Source organism: Lepeophtheirus salmonis, chromosome 12 (assembly GCF_016086655.4).
Source record: "Lepeophtheirus salmonis chromosome 12, UVic_Lsal_1.4, whole genome shotgun sequence".
Classification (NCBI taxonomy): Eukaryota; Metazoa; Arthropoda; class Copepoda; order Siphonostomatoida; family Caligidae; genus Lepeophtheirus; species Lepeophtheirus salmonis.
Window position 1 is genome coordinate 447,336 of NC_052142.2, and position 22,159 is coordinate 469,494.

A 22,159-nucleotide genomic window follows, 5' to 3' on the forward strand; every position below is an offset into this window, starting at 1 on the left:
TTTTGCATAAAAAGAATCTCCAAAATTGTATTTTAAATAAATTACATAATATATATGTGAGATGAAAAAAAGGAAAAAGTGTAAGATTGTTTTTCCTAAATATGAAACAAGTGTAACTTCATTTTAATATTCATTGCTAATTCTTCTATATTTTATGTTATAGAATATTTCAATTATCTCTCTATCAGACGCGCTAATAAAGGTTAATTATTATGAAAATATCCCTCTAAATAATAATTAAGTTATGGTGTTGGGGTTTTATTGGTTTATTAAACTGATTTCCTATAGTTAGTTATGTAAATCCTACGAATTTTTTAGCTAAATCGTGGTTTTGGAATTGGTAATCTTGAGAATGAATTTTCTTTTCTTAGCAATTGTCAATATTATTTAATTACGGAGCAGTAAACATCCTTTTCTGAATAGATTATATTATATTCATAACCTGATTGAATATTTGTATGTTCTCATAAAAGACGGAGCGTAACCCTAAGGATTTGTTACAGAGTTATAATTGTAAATCCATGTTGGACTCTGAGTAAAATTGAAGATCGACATTGGAGTAATCTAGCAACTATGGTTGTTTACTTCCTTCTCCCCCTCCTTCATTGCCACAGCCGAATTTTACTGATCTCCTACAAAACATTTTTCAAATTGTCAGGTTTACCCTGTTGATTTTTGTTTTTTTTAACGTATCCATTACACATACTATTTTCATCACTACCTAAAAGACATGGTAAATAGATGGGATATATGTATACAGACGACACAAAGATTGCTTACCACTCAGAAGAGGAGGCCAAACATGACCTCAGAGAATTTCTGAGGTGGAGCGACCGATGGAGAGTTCCTGTAAATCTTGGGAAGAGCTCTTTTATGATTTTGGGGGCTGTGCTATTGATCTTGGAGAGATGAAGAATATGTGTGTCTTTAAGGATCTTGGAGTGCTGACATCTTCTAATATTAAGTTCAGCACTCACATATACAGTATTGTTAGAAAATCAAACAGAGTGCTTGGGATTATTAAAAGGATTTTTAAAACCAGAAATATGAAGCTGATAAAGAAGCTTTATAAGTATGTTATGCCTATTTTAAACAACACTTCTCAGTAGTGGAATCCAAGGTATAGAAAGGAAATCAGAGCTCTTGAAAATGTACAGAAACGCTTTATTAAGATGGTATGAGCCAATATATTCTATGAAGTTAGTTTACATCTAGTCGGGCTATTGTCGCTTGAAAAGAGGAGGAAACTTCAGGATGTGGTTAAGATGTTTAAAGTTATTAATGGACTGACTCATTGTAATATAAAGCCCAAAGTATATAGTAAGGTGTACAGCACTAGGTTGTCTTCCGATTTTTATTTACTTCAGCCATAGGCAAATACGAATTACCTCCAACATAGTTTTTTTTAAATGGAGCTATATGGATATGGAACAGTCTCCTCAAAGAGGTGAGAAGAACGTCTTCACTTTGCAGTTTTAAGAAACTTTTAAAAAATAATCCACATCTACTTTAATTCCACACAACATTATATCATTTAATTTTAACATATTATTTCATTAGTTTTTGTCATATTGTTTTATTATCCTTTATCATAATTTTTTATTATATTTTATCATGAGTCGACAATATTGGGCTTTTTTTTAGCCACTAGTCCAAACCAACCAAATAAATATAATTGTGTATATAACTGAAATCATAAGTCTTATTGATTTATTATAAACATAAAATGGCACACTCGTACGGAAATCCTCAAAAGACCTTCGAGAAAATCTACGTGAAAAGATTAAATATTAAAACGAATTCCAACAAATAGCAAATTGGAAATAAAAAATGAATCACTTATGGAACGGATTCAAAAGGTAGGGGAAAATGTAAAATTGGCAATTCAAGATTCTATAATTTCAACTATGAGAATGATGATGGAATAAAAAAATAAGCTCGAGATGAAAACCAGCAATTCATCAAGAAAATGTTAGAAAACTTCATTAACAATAAAAAGAAGAAAAATAAATTAAAAAATAACAGGATTAAGACCATCAGCATCTACCTAAGAAGTAAATATTCATATAATCTCACGCTTTCAGATCAAAAAAAGACATAAAATTCAAAGAATTTATTTATTTGAGAATACTATAGGACAATTAAGTAATCATGATGGGAATGAATGACAAAACAGAAGTTTAAAAAAATGATTTTTAAATGATTATATAGTCTGGAAATGCTGAATAAATAAATAACGCCATGGAAATCAACGTTGAACATGGAAATTCAATAAAAAGAAATTATGGTTTACATAGATAATTACTTAAGAAAAAAAAACATATATGGTAGTTGAACGAATAAAATTAGTTAAACGAAAACCAAAAGTGGACGAAAAAATCGATTCATTATACACTTCATTATGTTATCAAGCTAAAAACGCTTAGCTACATAAAATGGTGTTGATTGGTTGAATGTCAAAATTAATTATACTATGGATCAGAAACGAAGAATTTATTATGTCCAAATCACATGAATTATCACTTGCAGAAGTAATTCAATCAGCTGCAGTGAAGAGAAGGGAATAGTCCAGGAAGTACCATTCACTAAAAAATAATTAAAATTAATATCAAATGTAAGAAAACAAAAAATTGAGGAGTCAAAAATTCATAGGATGCTGTTATTGTGGAAGTAACAATCATGAAAAGGGAGGAAAATGTACAGTATATGGAAAGTAGTGTTACCAATTCTAAAGAAAGGACATTATGAAATAGTTTGCAATTCCAAAAAAGATAATAACGATTTGCTGCTAAATATGATTAAGGAAAACAACAATACTCAAATAGTGTTACTAGATTATATTAAAAAAAAAATGCTTGTTAAAATTAAAGCAGTGCCCGATAATGGAGCAAAAATTACTCTAGCAAGAAATAGAGTTTGTTCAAAAGACGGGACTAAATAAGAAAATGATGAATAATTACGGAAAATAGAAGATACCAGGCCCTGATGGATTGCCATTAGAAATTATTGGAAAACAAAATATTAATTTTAGAATTAAATTCAGTAAAATGTAAATAAAATCTAATCATATGTCAAAATAGTCATGAAATATTTTTGTATGGACAAGTTTGTAGAGAACTGACAGTCATACAAAATTTATTTTCTGTAACAAAGGAGTGTTGCTGTGGTGCAATCTCTTAAGAAAGAAGAGATAGAGATTAAATGAAATTGATTGATGGAATAATATAGATATATATTTTGTGATGAAGAAGAATTGAAAATTAAGGAAGGCAAACTATGAAGATGAGTCTGTAAGAAAATTACTATGAATTGTAATTCACACCGCCAGAAATATACCATTTACCTAGGAGAGAGGAAGGGAAAAAATTAATTGAAAGAATGAAAAAACACAATTTAAGTCAGTGATAAAGCAGTTGATTTGTGTCATTTATTCATAAAAAAAAAAAAAAAACCAAATAAACTGTTTACTGGCTGATAATTAATATGGAAATCCAAGAAGTTGTAAAGTCAAGTGGGAAATGTACAGAAATGCTACAATGTTTACAAGGAGAATCAATTTTGTATGATACAATTCCGAGAATACCAATTGAAATTGTTTTTCGGAATTAAAGATAAACATTATATCGTTTATGATGATAGATTATTGTGATACTTATAGATAAATTAGTTTATAATGTTATGGATGTGGTTATGGTGTGGAAAAATATATTTTCGGAGACTGGAGGTCCTTCAAAAGTTGAGGAGAAGTCAAGGTCCCCAGTTTAATTCCAAATAGTTTGGTGTGATTTTGCAAAATGGGGACTATCATTTCATCATTATTATCAGAGTGAAGGGAACACAGAGTTAAATTAAATTAAATTAGTGAAGCAATTAGGATACTATTATAAAAAGTAAATTGAATTTTGCGTCAAAAAAAAGTTTTGACTTTTGAAATACCAAGAAGATTGATGGAAAAACACCTACTCAAATGCTTAGTTACTCATCAAGTAAGATTTAGTATACCACAACATTAAAGAACTTACTATACAACAGTGCAGACTCAATTGAAGGATGAGGAGAAACATAAAGAAAAGAAAATATAATATTATAATCGAAATACATGAAACTTAGCAGAGATAAATGTTGGATTAATGTAAGAGTCCAAAATTATATCAATCAGATATAATCAGATTTAGGTGAAGTCCTGAAAAAAGGTACTTAATAGGGTTATCCTGGATAAGTTTGCCGCACGTCATACTTCCTCTTTCTATCTCGAAATTGGAGACAGCAACAGAGGATAGTTGAAATTCAGTTATCGCAACCCCTAAATAGAAGCTATTCGTGATTCGAATCCTGGAAGATGTTATCAAGAAATCGGAGGTTTTTGAGAATGGAATATATAATTATTCAACCTGAGAAGATGATCAATATTCCTAAATGCAAGGAATTACGTAAATCTTTGACAGTTCCAACTAGTTAAAATCAAAAAGTGAAATGCTGAGTTTCTAGGGGTTTATTAAACTACTGCGAGCGGAAGTTCCTCAAGATCAAAGCACATAGGCAGGAGCTAGACATGTGAGTCATTCTTACGTAGACTGCTATATATATTTCTGGCCTAATGATGAAAATTCAAGTATTTATCATTAAAAATGGTTTTATAGCTTTTCAAAATATTCTCCAGCATGATCTATACACTTTTGCATAAGCTCAAACCAATTGTCGAAGCCTTTTTTCCACTCCCATTGAGAAACCTCTAAAATAGGGGTTTTAAACGCTTCAACAGCATCTTTTGGCGACAAAAATCGTAGACCACAATTTTTTTCCTTTATTTGCGGGAATAAAAAGAAGTCATTGGGTGACAAGTTAGGGCTGTACGGCGGATAACCCATCAATTCGAAGTTTTGCCCGGTGAAAAAGACACTGGTTTGAGCCGATGTGTGAGAGCTGGCATTGTCATGGTAAAACCTGATTGTGATTATGATGTACCACTCAGAATTGACCGTCCTACGATGCTCATGTAGAACAGTCGCCACATGACCAGTTTTGCCGAAGAAATAGGCGACCCTTTGCTTCGAAGTGCTCCTTTCACAAACAACTTTCGTTGAATTTGGCTCGTCTTCGAAGACCCACACGGTCGATTGTTGTCTTGTTTCAAGCTCATGCGCCTATCCATGATTCCTCACCTTTGATGATCTTATAAACGTCTTTTGAAGTACCACGACTGTATTTTTTCAACTTTTCTTTGCACCAATCGACAGGAGCCTTATTTTGAGCGATTGCCAAATTATACGGTATCCAACGAGAAACAAACCTTATCTACAGCTAGGTGTACATACAATATCTAATGCATCCTGGTGGAAAAAATGCCCAAAGATGCCTCTATCTCGCGGCATGTCACATGACGATCTTACAATATCACTTTAGCACGGCATCAATGTTCCTTGGCACAGCGGCCATTTTTGAACGACCTTTACGGAATTCGTCTTTGAGCAAGCGTCGGTCACGATTGAATTCATTTAGCCAATTTTTATAGTACTATAGGATGGTGCTTCATCACCATTCAAAGATTTAAGTTCATCAATGCACTTTTGTCGTGATAATCACCTATTATACCGTTTCTTCGATAGACCTTGTTTGAGTACTACCAAAAGAGTGAATGTTCGTAATTATTCGATATTTTAATAAATATAAGGAAAAATCAAACCCTACATTCGGGATAGCCCTCAACACATCTGGATTGGATTCTAATTGTAGTCGTTCGATCTTTCTCTCAATCAACCGTAAAAGAGCTTCTTATCCTTTTCTACCATCATTAATTTTCAATTATTCTGTTTTTCGTTCCTTTCGTGTAATTAAAAAAACTATCTCTCGGGCATAATGTTCTGTTCTTAAAATATATTTTTGTCAAAATTTCCTTGTTTTCCAATTCTTCACTAAACGTAAAAAAAACCTGTTTTTATTAAAAACTTCTCCCATAAAGTCTAGTCTCCTTCTAATTGATGAGTTTGTCATACAGTCTAGTCATTGATTCTTATCCACAAGTTCTTGACATTTCATAGTTGATATATATATATATATTTTATTTTTTTTGAAATTTCATAATTAATTCCATCGTTTTCCGACCAAAATATACCCATGTCTGTTATGATTTGGAGCAACTTAAATAGACCTTTGCCTTTCATTATCTCTAAGTCTGGCCCAATCTTATCCTCCAGTTTCATCTTCGGTAACTCTGACCATACAGAGCCCTTCTCCAAAGTTTGTCCAATCTAAGACAATAAAAGAGTCTTCCAAAAAATCTCTGAAAGATCATCCCAAACACCCCGAAATGTTTCATACTATATATGAATACTACAAATGAATTACGTGAGGTAGTATGAATGTGTTCTAGATAAAAAATTTGGAGGGAACATTTCTAATGGTAAAGGTACTTGGACATTTTGTTGACCAAATCGTATTCAATTTTTTTCCAATTTTCATGCTCACCCCTTCTTTTTAGTGCAACAAACGATCCCAGTATTTTAATTACTTCCACAATTTCTCATTTTTGAAAGTATAGTCTATCCGAGCAGTTTGTCATGAGTTTTGAATCTGAAAATTGACTTCTATTCCAGAAATGTATTTGAACTTTTAAGGATATTGTTGGTACAGTTAAGTGATTGAATAATTTGTTTTACGTCTCCCGAGTATAAAGTAGTTAGGTCGTCTGCAAACACTTCTACTTTCTTTTCTAAGTTTCCTACTTTAATCCCTTTGATGACAGAAAAAATTTCAATTTCATTATTAGAGGTTTCAATGCAATTAGAAAAGACAAGGTGAAATTGGGTTGTCTTGCCGATACTCTTTACTGACAAAGAAGCTATTATAACTCTTTTCATAAAATATGTGGAGGTTACTTAGACAAATTTCTACCATCTCACTGAGCCTTATCCCAAGTTTTATACATATACGTCTTGAAGAATCCAAAATTAATTTCAAAGCATGTTTTTATTTTTCTATTACCCAATCTATCTAAAATGTCGAGTATGATACCTTTGATTTTGGTGTCAGTCATTGCATCCACTAAAAGATCTATATTCAACTTCGAGATACTTTTGAGTGTATTTGCGGTTTTGACAACTTAATTTGTATGGGGCTGTGATGGAAAAGTATTTTCCACAATGTATTATCATTTTCCAGTGAGGGACACACACACAAAAAAAAAATAGTCAAGCCTTGACCTCTTAACTAATTTATCTCTCCTTCTAATTTCGAAAGTATGTTTTGGCTTTTCTTGAAATTCTGTGGCTGCATCTTTTACACCTTGATTACCCAGAAATTATTTATAGATTTTTGTTGCGTTAGGATTATTTTCATCCATGTAATTATTTGTATCTCATCTTTGGTCCATTAACATATTCAAATCTATCATTATAATCATTACTGTTATCCTCCTCGATTAACTTAGCAAAAATAGAATAATTTGCCCTTATTAAGTTCGTAGATGGATAATATCCTAACACAAAATTTGCACCAGTTCAATGTAACAACTTGATAGTTGCCTTCGATATCTTTAAGTAATAATTTCGGCTTTAGCGATGTTTTAACTATAAGAAGGATTCCCCTTGAAGGGTAATTACTTTTTTATATCCTGCTGGTGTAAGGAAAATGTCACAACTATTGATAAAGTTCTCACTGTAGTTATATTTATCCATTATCGTGTCGCATAAGGATATTATATATTAGGATCCAACTCTAATAAACTATCGACAATTCTTTTTAGCTTAGATTTATCAACTAAAGAATTTGCCCTTGAAGATATAATATTAAGGGTCATACAGCTAATATATAAAGAAAAAAACAACAACACACAAACAATCAAATTTACCCTTACAACTATTAAAAAATTTAAAAAAACTGGAAATTCAAGAAGTAACGAGCAGAGGCATGAGTAGCGGCCATAAAATAAAATTAAGTGGTATAAGAATATATCAAATAATAAACTTAAATATTCAATATTATTGAACAATATTGTTTATATCGAACAAAAAACTATAATATTTCTAAATTGAATGAGTAAAAGTATGAATACACACCAGCCATGACGTATTATACGGGATTGATTTGTTCCCGGGTCCGAAATTTGGTCCTTTAACCTTCTTTATCTATTGTGTACTCAAATGGTTACTTGGATCTTGGTGATCTTGGAGTTAAGTATTCTGTTTCCTGTAATTTTGTCTTTGGTTTTTTTGTTGATGATGAGTTTCCAATCACCTCTTAGTTCGTGGTGATTATTATTAGTCATGGAATCCAAACAACTCATCTTGCCCCATCGTAGTTTTTTTTTGTCATAAGTAGTTGTATCCCCCTTAATATTGACTATACGCTTAGGGTCTGCTTGGTTATTAGTTATTGGTAAGGGTGATAATCTTGGTAAGAATAGAAAAGCGTGCGAGGAGAAGAGAAGAAATACTTATGGCATCATTGATTAAATAATATACATCTTCTTCTATCAATCAAGAACGTTATGATTCCCGCCTTTATTATTCAATATTAATATAATAGTAGATTGTGATAGTCGATAAAGAACTGAATAAAATGCCTAAAATAACGTCTCCTTCTGTCTGGATTTCTGAAAATGGAGGCCCAGGAATTTGAAAAATACTTACCAGATGAGAAACAGATGGTTTGTCGGATTTGTCGATATAAATGTGCCTTTAGTCCCCTGTCTAGAATTACACGCCACTCATTATCCTCATCTCATATCAAGAGCATGGATATTCACCTAAAAAATCAAGTTAATGATGAATACATCAAGTCAGACTTTAACTCTGGTCTCACAAAGATGCTTATTGCATGTAATATAACCTTATCTATTGCTAATCATCTATGTTCAAAAAATTTATGGAGAAATACACGGGTAAACCTATCTCTTCCCGAGGAACCATCATTAAATTAATGGAAGATGTTGATACTGATGTCATGTATAGAAATACATATAAAAATGTTTTGAGTCATCCACACCAAATGACGATCAAGTTATCAGTAAAAAGTATAAAATATTTACTAATTTCGAAATGTAACTCTGAATTTTGTACTATCTAACAGTAAGTATTCAAAAAAATTTAAATCTAAACTTCAAAGTATGATTCTATTTCAGCCAAAATTATCAAGAATTATGATACACAACTCTTTCAATGGCAAAAAAAAAAGTGCTTAAATGGTCCCAACAACGGGAGTTGTATGGTTCGCAACTAGTTTGTCTGTGATTAGTTTCTTCGCTTAAAGACTTGGGTATGATCATTAGGTTTTCCAATATTACATATTCAATAAATATTACTTTTTTATCACTCAAGGCTTAGCTATGGTTGATAGGCTCCAAGAAATGGTGTTCAGAAAACTCATAAAAAGGCAAAAACAACTGTTTAAATGGTCACAACAACGGGGGTAGTTACATTGGGTGTAGCATTATAATTAGCAATTGTGTATATCCTTCATGATAATAGTATGTTGTTATATTAGCATAAAAAACGGGGAAAATATCTTTTTTGATGCTCTTAATAAGGAGTAATATCGCCGGACATTACTACATAATTAGCTTTTGCTCTAAATCTATAAGATGGATTTATTTCTAACATGTTTTTTATTAGTATATTTATTGTCTAATTGTATGATTTTGACATGTACTTTATTATTAATAATTTGTTAGATCTCGTCGGTAGAGATAGATCTATCCTGTGCACAATTGTATATAGCAACTTCAACATGAGGAAGAAGGGTGATTATCTTTTTGATTAAACTCCAGGTCTCGCTTGTGTGTTTGCAACCTAAAGTTATGACATATTTAACTGAATTCATGTCAGCACAAGAAAATATTATTTGGATCAATCTAATATTTCAATATTCTGTATTTATAATTTATTGTTATTATTAGTTATATGATTACAATTGTTTAATTTTGTATATTTAACATAAATGTATAAATGTGGTTTATTTTTTAGTATGTAGATCATATTTAATTTAAGCCTTCTTTTTTAAACTTGGAACTTCAAATATATATTGAAATACTGTACTATGTCGTTTCATTAGTTATTAATCTGAGAAAGTGGTTCATAATGAATGTCAATTTCATGGAGTGTGACGTTATAAAATCTACTGTAACGGATAAAAACGTCTAAATCAATTATACGTAGTTTATCTTCATTAAACATTTTGCTAATAAATACTTTCGTTATACCCTCAAAATTTATAATAAAGCAGGCAGATGATAATCACATCAGTATTTAAACAATGATACCATATGTATTTTTTTCCCCTTCTCCTTGCACGCGTTTTTCTCTACAATATTATCAACTATAGTTATGGGTTGATATGCCTGTACATGGACTTGGTCTCGGTTACAAGCTCGTGATGAAATCATGTTTGCATTGACTTAAATATAACTAATGTTAGGTTAATGATCTAGATCATCAGTTTGATGAGCTTGTTTTCTTTATTCAACAAATTCATACTCTTCATCCTCCTCCTCCATAATCTCATTTCTCTCCCCCACCTTAGCAAATCTTCCTGTTCTGGTAGGTAGTTCTTTTTCATTTCTGAAGTTGTAATATTAATATTTACCAAATATACTTCAAGACCTCATTAATGCTAAATAGCAAATACTGTTATACCTATTTATCATTAGGACTACAAAAAAAAATTCCTGAAAATTCGATATTTTATGTATCCTTCCTTTATTTGTGGGGTTGATTTGTTTAACATTACCCATATTTTTATTTTATAATCTTTAATTTCATTAATGAAGATCTCAATTTTTGTCTGATACAACCATCTTATCGTTTTTACACATAAACTTAAGACGATGTTTTCCTTACTTCTTTAACGACTCGCAACTTTGTGCATGACGTGATTTTGTGGGATGTTGAATACATGAAGAGAAAAAAGACCAAAATTGATCTTGAAGAATGGCTTACATGATGATGTTAATTTATTGCGTTATTCCAATAATAGATATGCTTATAGATTGGAATCCTGAAAAAAATAAGGAAAAATATATGGTGATACTGTTCGAGGGGAATGCAAACTGTTTAAGGTTGAGTTAATAATAAGGATATGTTATAATAATGCTGACTTTTTATGATAGCTAATCATACTATAACTACTTAATATTCAAATATTAAGCTTGAACTGTGTGTAAAGTATTAAGTTATTCAGAATGATTGATTTGGATGGATCTTAACGACAAAACACACAAATTCTGATCCTTTCTTTAATTTCACGATGTCGCCTCCATGTGTATGACTCGGTTCATCTCACATCCTATGACGGAAACATCCTTCATTGTATAGATACCCTTCACATCAAGGTACGGGAATTCGTCAATCATTGTCTCTATGCTCAGGAATACATCAATTGAACCAAAGACCTTCTACTGAATTATCGTATACTTCTTTTTTAAAAACTAAGGAGTTCCATAAAAATATTTTAGTTTGGAATATCTGAATTTCATTACAATTCTCAATTTCTGTCGGGATCTTCTTCTAAACAACGTAATTACATGACACCATATTAGAATAATATACCTATGAAGATCTATAATTTCCAGAAAAATAAATTAATTACTAATAATTACCAAATGTTATTCATAAGAAGTAATTATGAGAAAATAGTTGAAATGTAAAAAAATAATAATATGTGATAAGTATTGATTGACTAAATAATAAAAAGGTTAGTACATCAATTATGTTGATTCTCACTCATTGTTCATTTAAATGCACTTAAGACATTTATAAATCATGATGTTTAAAATGACAACATAATATTTTTGTTCATTATTACATATAATAAAATTATTTTTATAAATATCATAATATAGTGTATTACAAGAAATATGGTATTATCTAAACTAAAAGTATATCTGAACCTAAAAAATTGATAACTTTTTCATTTCTAAGTATAAGACCATCTACTTCTAATATTCCCAATCCTTCAGCAATGTAATTCTCTCTTTTAAGTAATATATACTTTAATCACATTATATATGTTTCAGTAACAGTCTGGAGGTTGTTAGTAAGTAAATTTTTAATTAAAAAATACTAAAACTTAAATAAAGATGAAATATCCACTATTCATCTTTAGACCCGTATAGTTTCGTATCGAAAGTGCACCTCCGTATTGATACGGAACCAAAATATGATACAGATATATGAATAGGAAAGTATCTAAAAAAAAAAGGTACGGATATACGTTACGGACTAAAGTGAAATTAAGACTTAAAAAATCTACAAATATTGCATTTTAGTTATCAAATTGTACCTTTTTATATCTGCATTAGTTTAATCACTCAAATCCTCCAATAATAAAAAGTAGTAATGTGTCATATGTTTTTTTAGTGCTTCAGTTATGATTTTTATTTATTAAAATACGTTGAGTTGCACCACGAACTGTTCTTGCAACACATCAATGATCAAAAGTATGATGAATATAAATGACGTCACTAAACATCGATAGTGTGCAACATGTTCATTTTAGAGCTTTAACAGAAAAGTTGTGACGACAGACAAGTCACCTGAGGTTCCTAATGTTAATTTTAAAAACTTTCTTTTTCAAAAGTTATTGAATATGAGTTCAATTAATATGCAATCAAGTAGTATCACTTTTTACTTTCTTTAAATAAAACAAAAAAGAAACTTTAGCAGGGTCAACCGGCACAAATGAATCTCTCAGTCACTTTTCCAACTATGATCATTTCTACTTAAACTATCCTATAGTAAGCAAGGTTAAACTACGATTCAAGTCCCTCACCACTACCCCCAGGAAGAAGAGCGCCAGGAGGAACTGCAGCGACGTGACGGACTACCATAAGTAAAGCTGACATCCAGTTTCGATTAATAAATTTTTTTTGCCTTGTTTTTTTTTTAAATTTATCAAATCATTGTTGTGTTTTTCATGTTCTGTTCAAAGGATCTCGCCTTTTTGTACCTCACTCAGTGGATCTCATATCTATTAATGAAAGGATCGTTCATTGTGAAGATGCTTCTTCACAATAAAGTCTTTGGTAGGGACTCCTGACCTCGTGAATCATTGCCTCCATGCTCAAGATTACATAAAATTCTCCACATCTTCTATATGAACATTTATACTTCTATAACAACCAAAGAGTTCCATAAAAAATAAAGAATAATCGACTGAAAGGTCCTGTATGGAACAGAGATAGTTATCATCCTCCATCCACTGCTCCTTCATTGAAGTTCTAGAGTTATTTTCTCCTTAAGTCAACTCTGCTTCGTCTCCTACTCTAAGAAACATATGTCATTGATAAGTGGTAATACGGATGATTTTCTAAAGGAGATATTTAAAAATTCTTAATTGCAATATAATTAATTTGGATAATTTATTATAATTATTATTTAAAGGAGCATTAAATATTACAAGGGAATAATATTTTTCTTACTCAAAAAAAAAAACTATCTGTATACCAAAATAATGGTGATTTTTAAAATATACTGAAATAATTTGCAATAGTTTATTATTTTACCAGACTATTTTAATAAACACAAATATAAATAACTTTTTATTACCTTGTACCACAGCTCTACCAAGCATAAAAATGGCTCAACTACCTGCTTGATTTGTCCGAGGACAATTAATACTTGTTTTTTGTTTTTTTAATTCCCTTGTTTTGTTGGAGATTGTTCCTCCAGAAACACAAAGCCTAAGCCTATACTTCCTCATCTTGCTCTTCTGTGTTAGCTGTTCTAGCACTTTTCCCTTATTAATTTAATAACGCTATGTTAAATCAATATATTTAAAAAAAAAACCCACAAATTTAATAAAACACTAATCGCTTCTCCAGTATGCCTATCCTTGAATTCTTGCGAGCCAGTATACGCTGAGACAAAGAATCATTGAAAAAAAATGTGCAGTAACAGACACAAACAGAACACCAGTTAGACTTTTCCAGCCATCCGTTGTTGTTCCAACTTTTTCGGGACATTTAAGTTCTTCAATGACCTATACTTAAAAAAATAATAATAATTATAATACATTTATTAAACATAACCTTGATTGATTCTAAAATTTCTGAGAGCAAGTAATAAAATTATAATGCATGACTCCTTATTTTATTATGCCATTAAACTGGTAACAACTTTTCAGAAATATGCTTTCAGGATGGCAATGCATATCTCTGATCCAATTCTTTTATGAAATTAAAAAATGAAGGCCGTTTTACTGTTCTTAATGTCAGTAAATCTTTTATTAACATTTTGAGAAAAAATTTCGTAAATTTATTCTGTCTTGAGGAGTCTGTTGAATAACAACTTTGTGTAACATCGGTCAGAAGTTGGTTGTTGTCTTCACCAAGTCAATGGAGTCTCAAAGTAAAGTAGTATTGACCAAGAAGGGAAGGATATATTTCTTGCATTGGACAAAACTACAGACACTCTACCGTAGTCGATGACTGCAATGTTGGTTGATCCTTTGGATGGTTATTTTTTGGGGCGTTCTTATATCATTAGATTTGGAAAATGTTACTAAACCCAACAATAAAACTATAACAAGTTTTGCTGTAAAAAGTATCAACAACGTTCTTGGCTCAGATTTCAGAAGTGAAAGACTGAAGGTTTTTATTACCGATGGAGCTTCATATTTCATAAAAGTAGCCGAAGACCTTAAAAAACATTTTCCATTGAAAAAAAATATTTTTTTAATTTTTTTTCCCCCTTAAAAAACATTTTCCAGAGCTACACTCTGTTCTAATTATTTCGAAAATACAAAAACTCTTATCTCTGTAATGAAAAAAAGTATTTTTTAATTCAGGTGATAGAAAACGTAAATTTACTACTTTATGCCATGTTCCCCTCCCATCAGCACCTATTGGAATCAAATTTAACGATAGAAGTGTTTTTGTATTTTAAAACTCGATATCGTAATAGATTGTTTCTGGTGCAAATTCTCTAAATTTGATCCCTATCGCCTACAGACATTATTTTTGGGAGGTTCAAGTGTAATATCTTGGGATAGATTTTCTATCGTAGTCAATGGTTTTAGATCACATGAATTAAAAAATATTTATTCATTTAAGAGATGATAGTGTTTGTATTTTAAAAGAAATCAGGACAGAGCGTTGCTATTCTGTTCGGACTATGAGCAAGACAAGTGATATGTAACATAATAGAAAATATTGTTAGTGTTTTTGGGTACTTATATTTAATTGGTAATGAAAACCTTCAGTCTTTCGTCTATAAAATCAGACACAAGAACGTTGCAGATACTTTGTACAGCAACACTTGTAATCATAGGATACCTACCAAAATAATGATATAAGGACGACCCAAAAATAAATATATAAAGAAACAACCAACACTGTAGTCATAGACCGCTGACGAGTGTCTGTAGTTCCGTCCAATGTAAGAAATATATCCTTCCACTCAAACTTTTTTTTAATGTTCCTACTTTACTTTGAGACTCCATTGACTGGGTGATGGAGAAGAGAGAGGGAATTACTTTTCCAGGATAAACTTACAAGAACTTAACAAAATTTGTATGATTAACAATATGGAGTGGAAATAAGACAAGATATAATCATTTTGGTTATATCTGTAGTAAAATTGGAATGTTCAAAATTGGAATTAATTATATGACTTGTATACAGTTCTAAATTCCTTTTGTAAATTTGGGTTTTACAGTGTTGTTCTACTTTGAACATCTTTAGGACTATAGTTTTATAATTACAAAGGCGGTGCACCAAAAATCTATAATCCTGGTTGTAACTTTATATATTTTATGTAAATTATCAGCGATTACATAATATTTATTCTATTTATTTACCATTTAAATGTTATTATATAAATATAAAATAATTTTTTTATATAATAATATTAATTAATTTTACATTTATTTTTATTTTAAACAAATCATAATTTCTTCAATATAAAAATAACTAATATTGGACTTGTAAGTATTATGAGAAGTGTCTTGATTAAACAAAATTAAAGAAATTCTTTGAATATTTATGTAATAACCCCATCATATGTAAAAAAAAAATCAATATGCGTGGAAGAAGATTACAAACTATCAAATTAACATAAGATCATATAAATATATTTTTAACTAATACAATAAACAATTTCATTTATGTTTATATGAAACTCTTGTAAATATGTGACTTTAATATAAATTTCAATAACGGGTTTATGATTTTGTTGGTTTAAACGATGACAATGGAAGTGATTTTTGGGGTACTTCATAATATTAAATCCGATTCTTGGCAATAGCAATTGCGCAATTAAGAAGAACTAAATTATTATAATATTTAACAATTTTACGATGTAGCAATTAACCCTAGCATTATTAATGATAAAGTAAAATTAGTTAAGAATGTATTGCTGTTTACCATAGTACATACATACACTATAAAATAGTACAAATATGCATGAGATTGTAATTCATTATGAACCATATTCTCAGAATAATAACTAATGAGACGACAAAATAGAGTATTTCAAAATATATTTCAAGTTCCAAGTTTAAAAAAGAAGGCTTAAATTAAATATAATCTACATACTAAAAAATAAAAACCATCATACAATTATGTTAGATTTACAAAATTAAACAATTAGAATCATATAACTAATAATAACAAAAAATTATAAATACGGAATATTGAAATAATAGCTTGATCCAAATAATATTTTCTTGTTCTGACATTGGAATTCAGTTAAATATGCCATAACTTTAGGTTGCAAAACCCAAGCCAGACGTGGAGTTTAATCAAAAAGATCATCACCCCTTTTTCCTCATGTGGAAGTTGTTATATTAAATTGTGTACAAAAAATATTCCCCCCCCCCTTATTTATGCTTATATAACAACATACTATTATCATGAAGGATCCACACAATTGCTAATTATAATGTTACACCCAATGCAACTACCCCCGTTGTTGTGCCCATTTAAGTAGTCGTTTTTGCCTTTTATGAGTTTTCTGAACAACATTTCTTGGAGCTTATCAACCACAGCTAATCCTTAAGTGATAAAAAAGTTAATATTGGAAAACCTAATGATCATACCCAAGTCTTTAAGTGAAGAAACTAGTATCAGACAAACTAGTTTCGAACCATCCAAAGCTACAACCCCCCGTTGTTGTGACCATTTACGCAGTTGTTTTTGCCATTTAATGAGTTGTGTATCATAATTCTTGATATTTTTTTATATTCATATTTTATGGTCAGATTTTAAAATAATCTATACTTACTGTTAGATGGTACAAAATTCAGAGTTCCATTTCGAAATTAGTTAATATTTTATACTTTTTACTGATAACTTTGATCGTAATTTGGTGTGGACGACTCAAAACATACTGAAAATTATCTCTACTTCACAATTTACAATGGGGGTATTTCTATAAATGACATAATTACCAACATCCTCCATTAACTTAATGATGGTTCCTCGGGAAAGGATGGGTTTAACAGTGTATTTCTCCATAAATTTTTTAAATGTAGGATGATTAGCAATGAATAAGGGTATATTACATGCAATAAGCCTCTTTATGAGATCAGAGTTAAAGTCTGACTTGATGTATTCATCATTAACTTGATTTTTTAGATGAATATCCATGTTCTTGAAATGAGATGAGGATAATGAGTTCCGTTTAATTCTAGACGGGGACTAAAGGCACATTTATATCAACAAATCGGACTTACCATTTGTTTCTGGTCCAGTAAGTATTTCCAAATTCCTGGGCCTCCATTTCTTCAAATTCAGACAGAAGGAGAAGTTATTTTAGGCACTTTATTCAGTTCTCTATCGACTATCAGTATCTAATTTTATATTAATATTGAATAATAAAGGCGGGAATTAATAATGTTCTTGATAGAGGAAGATTATTATAATTTTAGTCAATACCATAAGTATTTCTTCTCTTCCCATTACACGCTTTTGTATCCTTAGCAAAATTATCAACCTTAATGATACGCCAAATTATTACCGTGCAAAATAGGTAAGCTGAAATGGATCGTGCTGAAAAGATGTACACCAAAAAAAGCACGCCCAAATGAGTGACCACGGTCTTATATATATATACATTGGCAATCTTATTATTTCTATGAAACCATTTTGGCTATCAATTTTAATTTTGAATTACGCCCTCTCACAACTCGTTCTACAGTTTCGAATATCCTTTTGGTTTTTGGAATACATAGACTAGCCATCAATATTGTGTTTTTCATTGAATAATACCTCAAGTTTATCATTCATTATTTTATTATTCCACATTTTTATATTTTTCTTTGCATTGGCAATTGTCATTTCTGATTTCAGGCATTATCATTATGAGTGTGCACACGTACCATAAACATATTGTGCTCCAAAACATAGAAATACTATTTCTTAAGAAAAAAATCCGGACCCAAGTTAATTTAATTCGTGAAATGAAGAGAAAACTGAAGGTGTATAAGAAGAATTTTCGTTCGAAAAACCCCGGAGATTCCATTCTTAATTTTCACACAATCAAAGCTAAAATCAATAATCATTCAAATGGCTCTTATTGTCCAAATAATTGTTATTTAGCTCTACGAAGCTCAAATAATTTATCTATTTTCCCTCACAATTTAGACAAAGATGGGTTAAATAACTTAAATATAACGGGAGTTTTTTTTTATTCAATCGCCAAGCCACCCTTATCTCAAACTGAATCCATAGACCAAATAATATTACCTCTTTTACATATTCAAATGGGTATTGTTCAAAAATTATTTTCATTATTGTGTGAGAAGATTTAAACCAACAGTAAAAATTAATTTCAATTATTAATAAAAAGTTTATCGATTTTGATGAGGAAATTGCTCAATCTTAGATTTTACTAAATTTAATAACAAAAAAAAAGATTACATATTAAAAAAAATGTTATGCCCATCATAAAGCAAAGTGTAAAATATATGAATATGACATTTAATGAGAGTAATTCCAACAATAGTGATACTACATGTAATTCGTGCAAACTAAAATTCAACTTATGTACATGTGTAATTTAGAAGTTGGATGTATAAGATATTTAAATGTTCCCATTTATATTTTAAAAAAATATTGTAGTAAATGTATGCGACATATCATTATGGTTAGATTTAACATTAATTTAATCGTCTTCCGAAAAAAACTTTATTTGTTCACAATATTCTCAAATTTCCTTGAATGAATGTGAAGAAATTTTTATTAATAACTATAAAAATCTAATAGAAGAGCAATTACGACTTTTTAATTCCATAAAAATCTTAAGCAAAAGCAAGATTCTTTTTTACAGTAAGAAAATAGCTCTCAGAAAATAATAAAACTTTTTGAATTTCTTAAAACCATCAATGTAGAACTGCAGTCGTATCATGGGGGTTCCTTTCATGGGAAGGATATAAAATAAAAAAAATATTAGATAATTTATCATCAATATTAGGTCTTTTTGCTTTTATTATTTTGTATTTTATCTGTAAGTCCAGATATCAAGGTGGGTGTCAAAATTATATTTGGACATCTTTCTAATCTTTTCAAGCACAAAACACAAAAGAGAATGTATACAACTTAAGAAATATCAAGAATAACAAATTAGTGTCATGATCTTGAGTTATTATTTCATATACGTTTTACTGAAAAATCTATAACTCCCAAAATGCATGAACTAATTTTAATATTCCAAGAATACCAGAAAAATTTCCAATTTATGGAGTTTTTTTGCTATAGAACAAACAGGAGAATCTCTTAATGCTCGCTTTGCAAATTATTTTTCTAATTTTTGTAAAGTAGGGAATAGGAGACAAAGATTAAAATTAGCATTGGAAAGTTATTACTTAAAGAATATTTTATTTTTTTTGGTTCATATATAAGAATAAATAAGAGTTGTTTTAATATTTCAATACATTGGTTTAAGTGATATTTATTCTATTACCTGTTTACAAGAAGATTTCTAAGACAATAAGTTAGGCAACAACATTAAATATTCCATATAAATCTATTAGAGTTAGGATGTCACTTTCATTTTTTAAAGCAAACTTATACGCAATAGCAGAATAGAATATGATTTGCATACAAAACTATCGAAAAAAGAGAGGCGCATTATCTTTAAGATTCATGAATCAACTTACACTTATTTTCCAATCACAAAAGGGACTCACAAGTAATAAAGAAATCACTAATTAGGGGTCAGGCTTAAAGTGTCCAGGTTATATAATTATCCATATAGACCATACATTTCTGCATTATATGCATCAAGGACAATTATCAATGAAATAGTTTTCTTAGAGTAAATGACGAAGCAGAGTTGACTTAAGGAGAAAAAAGACTCAAGAACATAAATAAAATTCCAGTGGATGGTGCATCTGTTCCTCCCTGGATATTTCAGTCTATTATTTTGTCATTGCATGGAACTTTATAGTTCATATATATAGAAGTATACGATGATTTCGTAGAATATCTGGAGGAATCTATACATTCTTGAGCATAGAGCATTAAAGAAGATGATTTTTTTTTTACTCCTCGGGAGCTAATCTCGACTTTCTGTCCTAAAATCATCGTCTTGAAAATGAAGAGATCAAACTCGGGAATTCTTAAAAGGTGTCTAGACTCCACCAGCTCGCCTAGGAATCGCTCTAAACCAGGCACTTTTTAAGCATTCGTCATGAGGGAACGAGTGTAGTGACACATTAGGGTCCTTTGGGGCATTTTTATATCCACTGCGACAACAGCAGGCTGGCATTATAAAAAAGATCTAAAACACGATTTTAAATTCATTATGTACATATATTATAAAAACGACGACCAAATAATGTGTCTTCTAATAATTATTAATATTAATGTAATTGTTCAAAAAAGTAACTATGGAGTCAGTAAAATCAATTTTGTGAAAGCTTCCTTTAATTCCAGTCTCGGCAATATTGGCTTCAAGATCATTATAATATTTCGTGATATAGAGGTAATCATCAAGGATTCAATCCAAATTATACAAATGTCTCGTAGCCAACAAAATTTATGATTATAAAATAAAAATTTTGCAGGTCCACGAATTTATTTATTGACTCATAGAATTTAATGAAACTACGTTGGTTAATATATAAAAGACTAAAGTTTACCAGACGGTATCTGTAATTTTCTGGTGACGTCCAGAAGTTGACAAAAATCCTTATTTTTTTAAAACACGAGTTTTAAAAAGTCGATTTTGAATGTTTTAAGCTATCGAATCTTTTTTTTTTCTTCAAAAAGTTGTAGCAAGGTTCATGAAGAATAATGATTAAAAAAAAAAAAAGTGGAGTAATTAGCAGTAGAAGAAGAAGTGCATATTTTATTTTAGAAAAAACTATTAAGGTATGTATGATAATTTTTTATTAAGACCTTCTCTGCCTGTAACGAGCCTATTATATCGATAAAATTATCATTTCAATTATTCAATATTTATAATAATGAACAGTTTGCAAAAAAAGAAAAATAGAGACGGTTTGCTTCCATAAGTTTTACCATTCCCAAGTGTTAGTCGAGGTTGTGAGTGGATAAAAAAGCTCAACGTGCTCCAGCTCTTCTCCCTAGTAGTTCTTGCAATATTATATCAATCCAAAATCTTACCAGCTTTTATTTTCTTTAATTGAATCATTAATATTCATATACAAACATGACACCAGATACTAGAAAACAAAGTGTTCTATTTTAATACGCACTTCCACTAGTTTTAACTTTTAGTATTCCATGACTAGAAGTATAATTCGACGAATTTGACCTACTTCCGTCGTTCTGCAAACCCATGTCTGTCTTTTAGCCCAATCAGATTGTTTAATACGGCGTTACTTCGTTAACACAAAAATGCCATATGTATTTTGTAGTCAGCTGTCGATTCCCTCTTCTCCCTTAATATGTCATGGCTATTTCATAACTTACAATTTCTTGTTGATCCCTTGTTGTTTATATAATATTTATATATTGGCCATTTTATTATTTCTATGAAGAAATTTTGGCTATTTCTTCAAAGAAATAAATAAATAGCTAATCATAACTACTTTTTTAATCAAATATTACTAAGCAATATTATAATACAGTATCGAATAAAATACTATGTCGATTTTAAAAACAAGTAATTTATTTCAAAATGGTGAGGAAATAATATGACAGTGATAGTCTGCTATAAATAACGATCGGTATGATTGACTTATTTGGCTAACTACCATATGA

The 22,159-nt window shown here is 30.1% G+C and overlaps 2 long non-coding RNA genes across 4 annotated transcripts; both read right to left on the reverse strand.

The window, feature by feature from the left end:
- Window positions 1-672: 672 nt before the first annotated feature.
- LOC121126832 (uncharacterized) lies at window positions 673-16,172 on the reverse strand. 2 transcript variants are annotated; one of them, XR_005867219.2, is made up of 3 exons: window positions 12,274-15,757; window positions 10,629-12,179; window positions 673-10,553 (listed from the first exon to the last, which is right to left on the reverse strand). It is a non-coding gene; the product is annotated as an uncharacterized lncRNA (long non-coding RNA). The 2 variants fall into 2 exon arrangements; XR_011783037.1 differs by lacking the exon at window positions 673-10,553 and having other exon boundaries at window positions 10,668-12,179; window positions 12,274-16,172.
- A 281-nt stretch (window positions 16,173-16,453) lies between these two features.
- LOC121126831 (uncharacterized) lies at window positions 16,454-22,128 on the reverse strand. Of its 2 annotated transcripts, XR_005867218.2 has the most exons (3): window positions 17,867-22,128; window positions 17,665-17,781; window positions 16,454-17,581 (listed from the first exon to the last, which is right to left on the reverse strand). It is a non-coding gene; the product is annotated as an uncharacterized lncRNA (long non-coding RNA). The 2 variants fall into 2 exon arrangements; XR_011783035.1 differs by having other exon boundaries at window positions 17,665-22,128.
- Window positions 22,129-22,159: the final 31 nt, after the last annotated feature.